The sequence below is a fragment of the Uranotaenia lowii genome, chromosome 3, assembly GCF_029784155.1.
Source record: "Uranotaenia lowii strain MFRU-FL chromosome 3, ASM2978415v1, whole genome shotgun sequence".
NCBI lineage: Eukaryota > Metazoa > Arthropoda > Insecta > Diptera > Culicidae > Uranotaenia > Uranotaenia lowii.
Genome location: NC_073693.1, coordinates 21550191 through 21563126, shown reverse-complemented (window position 1 = coordinate 21563126; position 12936 = coordinate 21550191). Strand labels below are relative to the sequence as shown.

Below are 12936 nucleotides of genomic sequence, written 5' to 3'. Positions count from 1 at the left end.
AAAAAAAATCAATCATTTTGCTTTACAGCACTATGTATTTGAAATTGAAATATACAATATTTTTAAATAAATAAATATCTGCTAGATTTCAGATCTTTTTTTGTATTTTTTATAGGAATTTAACCCAGAACTCGACAACAGAATTCAACAACTATTAGAAGAAAAAAATCTATAATTCCTATTTGACATGTATTTGTCAAGTATTCTTGCCGCTTTTCAGAAAAACATTTCATTTGAATAATTTGCAATCCGTTCATTAAGCAAAATGACAAATTTTATAACCACTATTAGTACTTGATTTGAAGGTCCACGTATATTCAAACTTTACAGTTATCGTGTACTTTGCTTCGTTTGGTTATTCAAAATTAAAAACATGTTTTCAAAACTTATATCTTGATGATAATCTATCAGATATGGGGTTCGAAGGGGCACCTGAACAAACGATTGTCTTACTTTGCTGCCAAATGGCGTACGCAAAACGTGAGCAAATAGCTTCAGTGTTTCTAGACATAAAAGAAGCTTTTGATGCAGTCTCAATAGAGGTTTTATCAGACAGGTTACACTCCACTATTGAACTTTGTGAGAAACATTTTAATTTTGCTCACGGAGTTATTGCAAAGAACCCAAGCAACCAAAAGTCTCGTTAAAAAGGTCAAACAGAGCTTAATCATAATCAATATTCGTTTTATTCAGCCCAAAATTTATGTTCTTATTGAAACTTTAAAGTTCCATTACAGTTTTGAACGGACTTCTGTTCAGCTCACAAGTCATCTTTTAATTAGCAAAATCACAAAAAAAAAATCTATTCTAATCTCTCTTAGTTCGGTCACCATCAGCCCATGTGGTGCTGCCGGTTTCTAGGCATCCATCTTAATTCCTCCCATCACCTCAATTCATCTGACTCAATTGCTTTGTTTTTGATATTGTTTGATACATGCCGGCACGCACGCCAGTTCTGCCACACATTTGATTTATTTGCTTACTCGAGCAATCAAACAACCTAATGAAAAAAATTAGTCCTTATTCAAGATTTGAACTGCAACCCTCCGAGATAATAGCCAAACACGCTGCCACGAGGTCAAGCCTAGATGTTGCTTTACCAGCAGCAGCACGGCAGCCAACGGCCAGCAGTGAAGACGCCGAAGACCCAATTTGTAACTTTTATACTGAAGGGATGCAATTGACATGTCACAAAAAGGCTATTTAAGGAACTTTTTGGAACTTGAAGTCCATGGAAGGCTATTTGAGATCTAATTTGTAACTTTTTTACCGAAGGGATGCGATTGACATGTCACAAAAAGGCTTTTTAAGGAACTTGAAACCCATGGAAGGCTATTTGAGACCCAATTTGTAACTTTTATACTGAATAGAAGTGATAGACTTGTCAAAAAAGGCTATTTAAGGAACTTAGTGGAACTTGAAGTCCATTGAAGGCTATTTGAGACCTTATTTGTAACTTTTATAATGAAAGGATGCGATTGCCATGTCACAAAAAGGCTATTTAAGGAACATTTTGTAACTGTCATGCTCGCATTCGAGAAAATTCGGTACGAATTCCCTTTGGAACCTTTGTTCAGCGAAATTCGAACTTCGTAGACACGCGTTTAAGTAGATATGGGACTTTTGGCTGCTTGGGAAGGAACTTTACCATGGGCCTCCAGCAGGGTTCATGTTTGAGTCCACTTTTGTACAACTTTTACGCAAATGACTTTGACAGATGTCTCTCTAAAGGCTGCGCTCTAAGACAACTTGTAGATGACGGCGTAGTGTCTCTCTCATCTCCACAGACCTTTAAAAGATACTTTTGACAGATTGTCAACCTCCACGGCGGAGTATCTGAGAAGAACGCACCCCTTACGACCGAAGCTGCGGAGATCTGACAAAATCTTCTCCGCAGTCGAACTTGTAGGGAGAAGAGTATTCACGCCGCGCAATACTTTCGGATAGAGTGACTTCACACCGTCGGCGGGTGAGTTACTCGAGTCGGTGTAGGATGACGTCTTCGCCGGGATCCATCCGAGTAGTTCCGTAAAGTCCCGGACGTGTGCTGTGACAGGTGTGTGTCCAGGATAATTATTAATTTATTTTCTTAGTACTCCGTCTTACGACATAACTTGACAAATTCCTAAAATTCACTCGGTCCATGGCAACCGTTCTTCAATGTCTCGGATATCCCACATTTGCCAGATCACGCTCCACTTGTGTCATTGTCTGCTATTGATTCGGCTCACGGTCGGGAAAAGGAAATAGGGCCTCGAGCCAAAACAAGCAAAGCCGTTAGAGGAGAGGTCTTTGGTCTCTAACAGCGGGGCACTTGATAGTTGTGGTAAGTCCGTCCGTAAGCGAGTCCCGAGCTTCGAGTGAAGGCCGGACCTCAAGTCGTCAGAGGAGAGGTTCTTAGTCTTGAATCGTAATAAGAGGCAGGGTATATGTATTAGATAGAGTTTGACTTGAAACCGAGTCAGCCGATGAGCGCAGAAGCGCAGACTTGGTCTACCATCACGGGTTTAGACTTAGTTTCAGGTCTGAATGGAAATAAAGGCCAGAGGCCCTAAGTGGACTTAAATCGACCAATTGCACCCATGGACCCAGAGTAGCATATAGGGGGACACGATGGCTCGCCGTGTCTTCCAATCCGTAAAAAGGATTTACCTTTAGAAGCGTTTTTGGACATTCTGAGCTTAAATTGGGATCACAACTTTAAAAAGCGTTTTCTGGCCTTTAGAGCATCTGTATACGTGGTCCAAACAGCCGGTTTAGACCCAAATTCCGACCCGAGCAACCGCACTGGTGATCTATTATACCAGTTTCAACTCAACTTTTTTTAGAGCTGGTATAAGGATTGATCCAAAACTGATGAGATTTGGATCCAATTTGACGCAGTTCGGAACCGTTTGACAGTTAATGGAACACGAGTGCAGTTGCCAGTTTTTTCATTGGATCGGATCTAATTTCTTTGGTTCAATTCTTGTATAAATTAGACCCAAGAATAGACCACGAATACAGATGCTCTTAGAAGCGTTTTTTGGCCATTCTGAGATCGCAGCAAGCCGTGCTCGAGAACGGTCGTGTTTTTTCCAACGTCGCGTTTTCTCGTTTGTATTTTCGCGAATAGAAATTTTGATGAATTTTAGGTGTTTTGGAGATTTCTTTTTACAAAGATACATATTGCAAGGGATTGAAATGCATCCAAATAAATGAAATTTTTCATTTCTAAATTTGGTGTTCTGTTGTGCTTGGCGAATCATACGTGAAGAAAATCAATCGTTGGTTATAGAAAAATTAATTCTATTTCCGGTCGTCGTGATTTTCTTACTCGAAATCAAATAAGTTAAGTTTCGGTTGGAGGGATATTGATGATATTGTGATTTTGCATCAATCGATGAGTGTATTTCTGTTAAAATTTTTTTTCTCGTAAAATGCTCATGTTGTTTTCTTCGAGTAGAAGAAATGAAAAACAAACTGGAGGTCTGAGCAACATTTATTTTCGACTCTTATTTGTTTACTTGACAGTACAGTATAGTACTTGACAGAGCCTTAGGTAAACGCGAACAATCAATTGGCGGTTGGTGATAGGCGGTTGAAACTGTGGGAACAGTGATGTTGAGAACATGTGAATGCAACCAATTTGAAGATGACCTGAACCAGGAAAAATAGGGAGATAGCACCAGCAGGAGTTTGGTGAGATCGTTTCTTTTTAAAATTACTCCTTTTAACCCTCATTCGTCACAGATTTTTCCCAATTACCAATCAATCAATAGTGTTAAATTTTAGCAAAATATCATATGAAGCATTTGGTAGGGAGCTCCACGCTTCATTCCTCCCTTGTTCCTGTATCTTTTGCGGTTTTCATCACATGGATGGCCTGGCCGAAGTAGAATCTGCAATGCATGCTAATATGTAACAGATAATACGCTGAAAAGAAAAATGAAAGATGCAAGTCTTCCATTTTCCAGGATGCCTACATGTTTTGGCCATGTTGATGTAAGAAGAAGAAGAAGAGAAGAAGCGTTTTTTGGCCATTCTGAGCTTAATTTGGGATCACAACTTTAAAATGCGTTTTCTGGCCTTTGGAAGCGTTTTTTGGCCAATCTGAGCTTAATTTGGGATCACAATTTTAAAAAGCGTTTTCTGGCCTTTAGAAGCGTTTTTCGACATTCTGAGCTTAATTTGCGTTTTCTGGGCTTTAAAAGCATTTTTTGGCCATTCTGAGCTTAAAGATCACAAAATATAAAAGGCGTTTTCTTGCATTTAGAAGCGTTTTTTGGACCATTCTGAACTTAATTTAGGATCACAATTTTAAAATACGTTTTCTGGCCTTTAGAAGCGTTTTTTTCCTGATTCTGAGCCTAATTTGGGATCACAACTTTAAAATACGTTTTCTGGCCTTTAGAAGCGTTTATTGGCCATTCTGAGCTTAATTTGGGATCACAACTTTAAAAAGCGTTTTCTGGCCTTTAGAAGCGTTTTTTTTTCGTGATTCTGAGCTTAATTTTGGATCACAACTTTAAAATGCGTTTTCTGGCCTTTAGAAGCGTTTTTTTTTCGTGATTCTGAGCTTAATTTGGGATCACAACTTTAAAATGCGTTTTCTGGCCTTTAGAAGCGTTTTTTGGCCATTCTGAGCCATTCTCTAAGTCGATGCTGACGGGTCTCTTATAGAGAAATCAATGGGATCTGGAGTTTTTAACGAAATAGCGAGGGGGGTTTCGAAATTCAAATTTGGCTAAAAATAATAACAATACCAAAAATGCACAATAAATAAGGAAATAGATTTCTAACATCATTTTCTTACTCTAGATTATCACACAAACTCAAAAAAGCAATAAATTTTACTATTAAAATAATTAAAAAAAATTCTAAACAAATTTCAATCAAAGTTTCAAATCAATTATATTTTCAGTAAGACATTGATAAATTTTTCAAAATGATATTTCTTACTTTGTATTTGAATTTTTTTTTCAAAAAAACATCCAAGCAGTTTAGTTTTAAAATTTGAAATAAATATTCATAACACACAGATTTAGAAAAAAACATTGTATTCTAAAATAAATATTAGATCAGGTAAAAAATAAACCATGGTTAAGAGTTATGAAAAAATGTATAATTATATTTTATTATTCATCTTAATCTACATTTCTTTTCTTAGTTTTCAACTGAAGCGTTGATTGGAAAATTCTGGATTTTTCGCGATTTGAAATGTGAACTTATGAAGAGAAAAAAAATAAAAAGTTTATTTTTTAAGAACAGCAAAAATTGTTAATTGAAAATCCTAGACAAACTTATCAAAAATATTTCTAAAAATTTAAAATGTGTAACTTTAAAATTCAGTTAGTTTTTAAAAATTGAAAAAATATATGCAATAAAATTTAAACAAAATATGAAGATAAAAAAGTTTTGGTAAACCATTTACGAAGGATTTTTTTTTTCAATAAACACTATTATAAAATCAAATTTATAAAATTTAATTTATAACTTCAGGAAAAACTATTTTTGTGCTCATGTTTAAATGATAGATTTTGTAAGTTTTAGCGTCCTGAACTTTTGTCAAATTTTGACTATCACATTTAGTTTTGGTGATTTGGAGTTTTAAATGTGTCAGTTTTAAGTGAAATCAATCATTGATAACTGATTATCTGACAACCCTACATTTGCCCTACAACCCTACAAAATCCGAATCTAATTTTGTTTATTATACTTCACTCAATGGAGGAATAATATTTTGATTATAATGATGCATGATTTAAAGAGTGAAATTCAACAGTTTTTAAAAATTTGGGAACATATCATTAGGTACGAGTATTTTTGACATTACTGCAGAAAGTTAAAAAAAAACTTGATTTCATTTAACAAATTTGTTGAAACCTGCAAAACGGATAGATTCATGCTTTAAGAAATATCTTAATTTCAAATTGGTTTAAAACTTTTTTAAAAATTCGTTAAATTAGGAAAGCAAACAAATATGAAACTTCTATAACTTTTTTCGCAGAACTCAAAATTACTTGAAGTCTTGAGGAAAAATGATAATTGATTTTAAACATTTATTCAAAAATTTTATGTTTTTGTTTTAAAGTTTTGTTAAAAAAGTGCAGTTATTTCTTAATTGATTTTTTACCTATTTTCAAAAGTTATTTCAATAACAAAAGCTGATAGAAAATTAGTTGAAATTTCCTTATAAATTCATTGCACTTCAGAAAGATAAAAACTTTGTGGTGTTGTGCAATTTATCAAAAAAAAAAAAAATGTGATGTTGAGAATTTAGAAGAACAAAAAACACAAAATCAAATTGAAACTGAAATTGGTTTCTAGATGAATTTCTAATGACATAATTGTAAACCATCAATATTTTTTATAGTAAAGTAGAGAATATAGGATTTTGGATTTTTTTGCTAATATTTTTAACCATCCATAGAGATGAACGGCTTCCAACTTGTTGATGTTTAAAACTAGTGTTCAATTAATTAATTTTGAAGCTAAAATGGTACACGTCTTAATTCTGGAATGGATGCCATTTTAAAGACGAAGTAGGGTTTTTGTATGTCAAGTTTTGACTTTCAATACAAAAGGTTGTTTGAACTGCAAATCGAAATTTACAAATAAAAATTCGTTTCATATAGTGTCGTTAAATGGAATGTCTCAAACCTAAAGGGTGATACGGTCAAAATTTGGTCAATATCAACTTTTGTGATGGTCCCTTAGGCCCATTTGGGTCCTTCCTCCACCCGCAAGGAACCTAAAGAAGACCAAAAAAAAACTGCTAAGGACGAGCAGCAGTTCAAGGTAAACTGGCTTTCCGCGCAAAGGAGGTGGACAAGGTGGCTTTACAAAATCTGATGGCAGGGGTTAAGCGTAAGACCCGGCAATTCGGATTTGGGAAAGCGGAAGCCTAACTGAATATTTTCCCTGAATTTTATACTAATTAAACTTGAAAAAGAAATTTAATTTGATTTTTTAATTAAACTTTTTTTTTCTCGGGATTTTCATCCCGAAGGATGATTCATCCCTCTTTCAAATAAACGATTTCACCGATTTACACGCGTACTAAATTTTGACCGTATCACCCTTTTTTTTCAACTTTGATGGGCCATAACTTCTATAAGACTCAAAATAACGGTTTCAAACATGTTCCAGTTCCAGTTTCACAGAAAAAATAATTCTCTTTGAAAAAAGGGCATTATAGGGTTGATCGGGATTAAAAAATATTTACAGTACGCCATCGCAAACCGGATAGAAATTGTTTTTTTTTAAATCCTGGTTAAAAACAAGTTCAACGAAGACTGGACACCTACACGCTGGAAAAAAACTATATCTGACAATAACAACCGTTGGACAATACCCTTGAGAAAGACCACCAAAATGGGTCGAAACGTCGAACATTTTAAAAAGAATGTTGTTTGCATGAAAATTAGAACCGAAAAATAGCCAAAAACAGAATATAAAACATTTAATCCAATACGGTCGATAACAAGAACAAACCTTATCTTCTTTTCTTTGAAACTAAAAGTGTTAAGTTGAGAAAATGAAAAAATGTCAAAATAAAAAACGAATTTAGCTCTGAAACCTGAAGGTACGAGCCGTTTCAAACAAAGATTTACAGAAACAAATCAATCAAATATTTTTTTATAATGTCGTAGACAAAAATGACATAGACAATAATGACATAGACAAAAATGTCATAGAAAAAAAAATTTGTAGACAAACATGTGAAATTGGTTTTTGATTTCTTTTGATATCTTTTTTTGGCTTTCCAAATTAAAAAATTTAATAATTATCGAAGCTGATTAATAATAACCCATAATATAAATTCCCAATTTTAAAATATTTTCTGTATTGTAATTTTTCTCATTTCTGAATTGAGATTTTTTATTTTCGATTGTCGGGCTTTTCTGAATTCCGAAGCTTTTTTATGTTTATGTAGAACTGATTTTGATAATTTACTGTGTTGCTAATGTCTTATTTCTGACTCTAGATTTCTGAGCATTTGTGTCGTTTGACTTTCAAAATCTGTACTTTTCTGATGTCAAGTTTCAAAGATTTTTTAAAATTTTTATTTCAAAGTTCTTATTTCTGAGAACTGATTTCTCATTTCAAAATTATGACCTCGAAGTTTCATTATTTGTATGTTTGTGTTCTTAGTTTTGGAACCTGAACTCTGAATTGTTTTCTTCCAGGATTCAGAATGCGTCATTGTGAAGTTTATTTTGTTTTAATTCTCTTTATTTCTAATTTCTCATTACTTATTCTTGAACCCAAGATCTTAAACCTATATTACAAATTTTAAACTTGGTATTTATTGTTTGACGAAATTACCAAAATTGACATTTTTTTCATTTATTAAGGACCTTAAGGTTTTTTATTTGGTCCTTGAAAAAATTGACAAAATTGAAAAAAAATTGACAAAATTGGATTTTGTATGAAACATCTAATAACAGCTCCTAATTTCATGTCGGTTAAAATCCTCTCTAAATAAACAAATTAGAATTAGAATAAGAATTAGCTTCTATTTTTCTACCATCTTATTACTGATTTCTTGTATGATTTCCTTAACCTGATTCATGTTCATTAATATTTTTTGTTAATACCTGTTGTCAGATTTACTTTTTATGTTTCTTTTTAATTTGCTATTAATGAGTTAGGATTCCTGATTTATGAATTGATTTCGTACTGATATTTACCGGATTCGAATTTCTGATAATCTGATGTCAGACCAACCAAGGAATAAGAATATTTTTTCCGCAAAAATAATTGCGAAGAGAAAACCGAAACGCAGAAGCAGATCTGTATTTGCAATCAAATCAAATCCGTTTCCTGGAAGTTTCCCTCTTCGCGCTGAGCTTCATATTTAACGACCGAATAAATCCATCTGGTTCAAATGCTGACCGTGGTATGCAAACATTTTCTTGATTCTAACAACAGGACCGGTGCATATTTATAATTTGAAGGAAAAAATCGTTGATTTTTTTTCTCGATACACTCATTAAGAAACAGAAAACTTTTTAAATGAAATAATGTACAATTTGTTCTGTGCCCTTTCTATTTCTAATCACCATCTCATTATACTTTAAACCGTTCATAATGTTGATACTGTTAATGACTGATAACAGTTGGTTTGAAGTTTCTTCGAATATTTGCGTAACATCAAGTTCATTCGCGTGTGTATGATTCGATTGAATGCAACGAGCCATGCTAATCACCAGTCATAATCCTTCGGTCTGGTATTGATATTTCCATGAAATTCGAGGGTTGAATCGATGCTCCAATAAAATTCGATGGCCAAATGATAAACCCACGTCAAAATGTCATTTTTATTGTGGCTTCACAATGTGTCATCAATTTTGGTGGCTGCTGGCGATAAGAAACAGTGATTGATTCGTCAAAAGTGCACGAAAAATAAAAATAAAAACGAGGAAGAAACAGCCAACAAACGGAAAGCGCCCGGAATCGTTTCTCTGAATGATGCGATAACAAGTGACTTTGACCGTCACCGTCAACATCAGAAGGGGTCGGTTTGGAATTTTGATAAGCCTTCGACGCCTAATTGCAGTTCCGTAAATAAACAGAACGGGAACATAAATTTCATTCGCTATAATTAAGGCAGTATTTAGGAAGGTATCCGAGCTTCTGAACTTTCTATCCTTATTTTGTGCTTCTCATTTCTTCATCCAAAATGAAAGGGTTAAATGACAGACAATTTTTCTGTTCCGAGTTTTGTATGATTATGGGTCGGGAAAATTTGGTAAAATTTCTTTTTGAGCTTGTTCGCGACCCAATCACGTGGACCGATGTTTGAAAGTAGTCTCATTAAACAGACTACGCTCCAGTTTTCTTAAACCAGTTGTTCACCTTTAATGGACGCTACAAGTGAATATTTGTGCGACTATCGGACAGCGGCGCATAATCTGCGCAACTTTTTTCGATTAAGTAGTTTATCTGAGGTTGATTGGCAGCTCACTCACTAATGAAAATCACAGCGAGTAATAGATCACCTAAGTAAAAATTACTTTCATGTACCTATATTTAAATATATCCGTTGCTACTAATTGATGCCAAGATAGGAAATATGTAAACTTTTTTTTTCATTCACTATCACTCTCACTACTATTTTTTTTAGCTCACTGTCCTCCAAAAAAAAAATTAGTGAATAGTGAATAGAAAAAACTCAGAAGAAGGTAATCTGTTTTCTGAAAATGAAAGATGAGAGTTTTTTTTCAATTTTCTTATGTCTATTCGTAACTACTATTCAAAGGGAAATAAATCACATACCTAATATGCCTAGGTATTTTTTCTTAGTTGTGTTGAACTTTAAACTAAATTAACTCTCGGATAAAACCTGTCGAAATTAAGGGTTAATTATTTTTTCCACCTTTTAAGGCGGCGATTGAATTGTTTCCTTAGATATTTTCTACTTCAACTTTAAACTGTCAGGAAAGTTTTTTCAAAGCTTAATTGCTTGAAAAAATGTCAAAATGAACCAGGAGCACAAATTATAAGAAAAAGCTTCAAACCGTAGCGGTTCAGCAAGACAGAAGAATTAAGCGAAATTATACAGCCATCAATGGATGCCGTATTTCTCGAGAAATTGTCCAAAATCTTTGCTTCTACCATCTGAATGATTCTTAAAAATACTGAATATAAGTTTTTTTGAACATTTTGGGAGAAAAAGGTACATAACTGAAATTGAATTAAAAAAATGGATTTGGCCATCAATGACAAGTTGTTCGATAGGTATGTCGAAAGATCTGATTACTTTGAATTCAGCATACCTACCTAACCTACCTAAGGGTCCAACGCCGATTGACCGGCGCATAGGGCTGAGATAAAAGATCTCCTCTGCTGGCGATCCGGAGCCAGCGTCTTCACTTGCTGCCAGCCGAGGTTCTCGTCAACTGTGCGGATTTCAGCGGCTAGACTTCGCCGCCACGAGCTTTTGGGCCTGCCTCTTCTTCGATGTCCATCTGGATTCCAATCAAGCGCCTCTCTGCAAATCTCGTTTTCATCTCTTCGCAGCGTGTGCCCAATCCATCTCCACTTACGTTCCCGAATCTCGATTTCTAGCGCCTTTTGATGACACCGGCGATGAAGTTCAACGTTTGAAATCCAGTTGCCAGGCCACCAAGCGCGGATGATGTTCCGCAGGCAGCGATTCACAAAAACTTGCAGTTTTCGCGTCGTCACCGCATATGTGCACCAAGTTTCACACCCGTACAGCAATACGGATTTGACGTTTGAATTGAAGATTCGGATCTTAGTTCGTAGAGAGATCTGGCGTGACCGCCAGATGTTTCGGAGACTCGCAAACGCAAATCGGGCTTTTCTGATCCGGGTTTCGATGTCCTTCTTGGTACCACCATCAGGCGTAATCTGGCTACCAAGATACTGGAAGCACTCCACTGTCTCAACCTGTTGTCCAGCTACCACGAAATTGGAACGATTTTCTGTATTGATTTCCATCGACTTGGTCTTTCCGACATTGATTTTGAGACCAGCTGCATTGGAGCTTTCGGTGAGGTCGTCGAGTTTGCTCTGCATGTCTTGTTGTGTTTGGGCGAGCAAAACAATATCGTCTGCCAGGTCAAGGTCGTTCAGTTGCTCCATGGTTGAAGGATTCCACGGCAATCCTCGGTTTGGTCTACAGTCAATCGATCCAGTCAAGATCTCATCCATTACGATGAGAAAAAGCAGCGGTGACAAAATACATCCTTGTCTCACTCCAGCAGTTACCGGGATTGGTTCGGACAAGACACCGTCGTGCAAGACCTTGCACGAAAATGCCTCGTACTGTGCTTCGATGAGATGGACTAGTTTCTCTGGGACCCCTCGTCGTCTAAGAGCAGCCCAGATGTTTTCGTGGTTCAGTCGGTCAAATGCTTTTTCGAAATCAACGAACACCAGCAGAAGAGAGTCCTGGAATTCGTTGATTTGTTCCAGTATGATTCGTAGCGTTGTGATGTGGTCCACACATGATCGTCCGGATCGGAATCCAGCTTGTTGCCGTCGGAGTGTAGCGTCGATTTTCTCCTGGATCCTGTTCAGGATCACTTTGCAGAGTAATTTGAGGGTTGTACAGATCAACGTTATGCCACGCCAGTTACCGCACTCTGTTAGGTCTCCTTTCTTTGGGACCTTTACGAGGATACCCTGCATCCAGTCGGCCAGGAATGTTGCAGTATCCCAAATGTCAGCGAAAAGACGGTGCAACATTTGTGCTGACAAGGCAGGGTCGGCTTTGAGCATTTCAGCAGGAATGCAATCAATTCCAGGCGCTTTGTTGGATTTCATGTCCTTGATTGCCGCTTCTATTTCAGCCAGCGAGGGCGCTTCCGAGTTGACGCCATTAATGCGACTTACTGTGGGCGCCTCGAGCTGCGGGTTCTGTTGGCCATTGCTATTTGTAACTCGGAAAAGTTGATCAAAATGCTCAGTCCAACGCTTGAGCTGATCTGTTCGATCTGTCAGCAGCTGACCTGCTCGGTTTTTCAGCGGCATTCTTGCATTAGTCCTTGCACCACTAAGGCGGCGAGAAATATCATATAATAATCGGATATCTCCAATGGCGGCGGCTCTTTCTCCCTCTTCGGCTAGGGAGTTTGTCCAGGCTCTCTTGTCTCGTCTACAAGCTCGTTTAACTGCCTTTTCCAGCTCCGCATATCGTAAGCGGGCGGCTGCTTTGGCTGACCCGGTACATGCCTGCTCAATTCCGACTTTCGCCTTTCTCCGATCATCGATCATCCTCCAGGTTTCATCCGACATCCATTCACTTCTTCTTCCACGAACTTTACCGAGAGTACCATGGCTTGTCGTGGTAAAGGCATTCTTGATTCCACACCACTGTTCTTCGACTGTTCCGTCTGTCGGCAACTCCAAGGCTCGGGATTCTAGCTGTTCAACGTATGCCCTTTTCACCTCTGGATTCTCCAACCGGCGAACGTTGTATCG

The 12936-nt window shown here is 36.6% G+C and overlaps 1 protein-coding gene across 1 annotated transcript in view; it reads left to right on the top strand.

The window, feature by feature from the left end:
- Nucleotides 1-12936, top strand: part of LOC129757790 (peptidylglycine alpha-hydroxylating monooxygenase) — a 65522-nt gene that overhangs the window by 1376 nt on the left and 51210 nt on the right. The gene's annotated exons all lie outside the window — the stretch shown is intronic.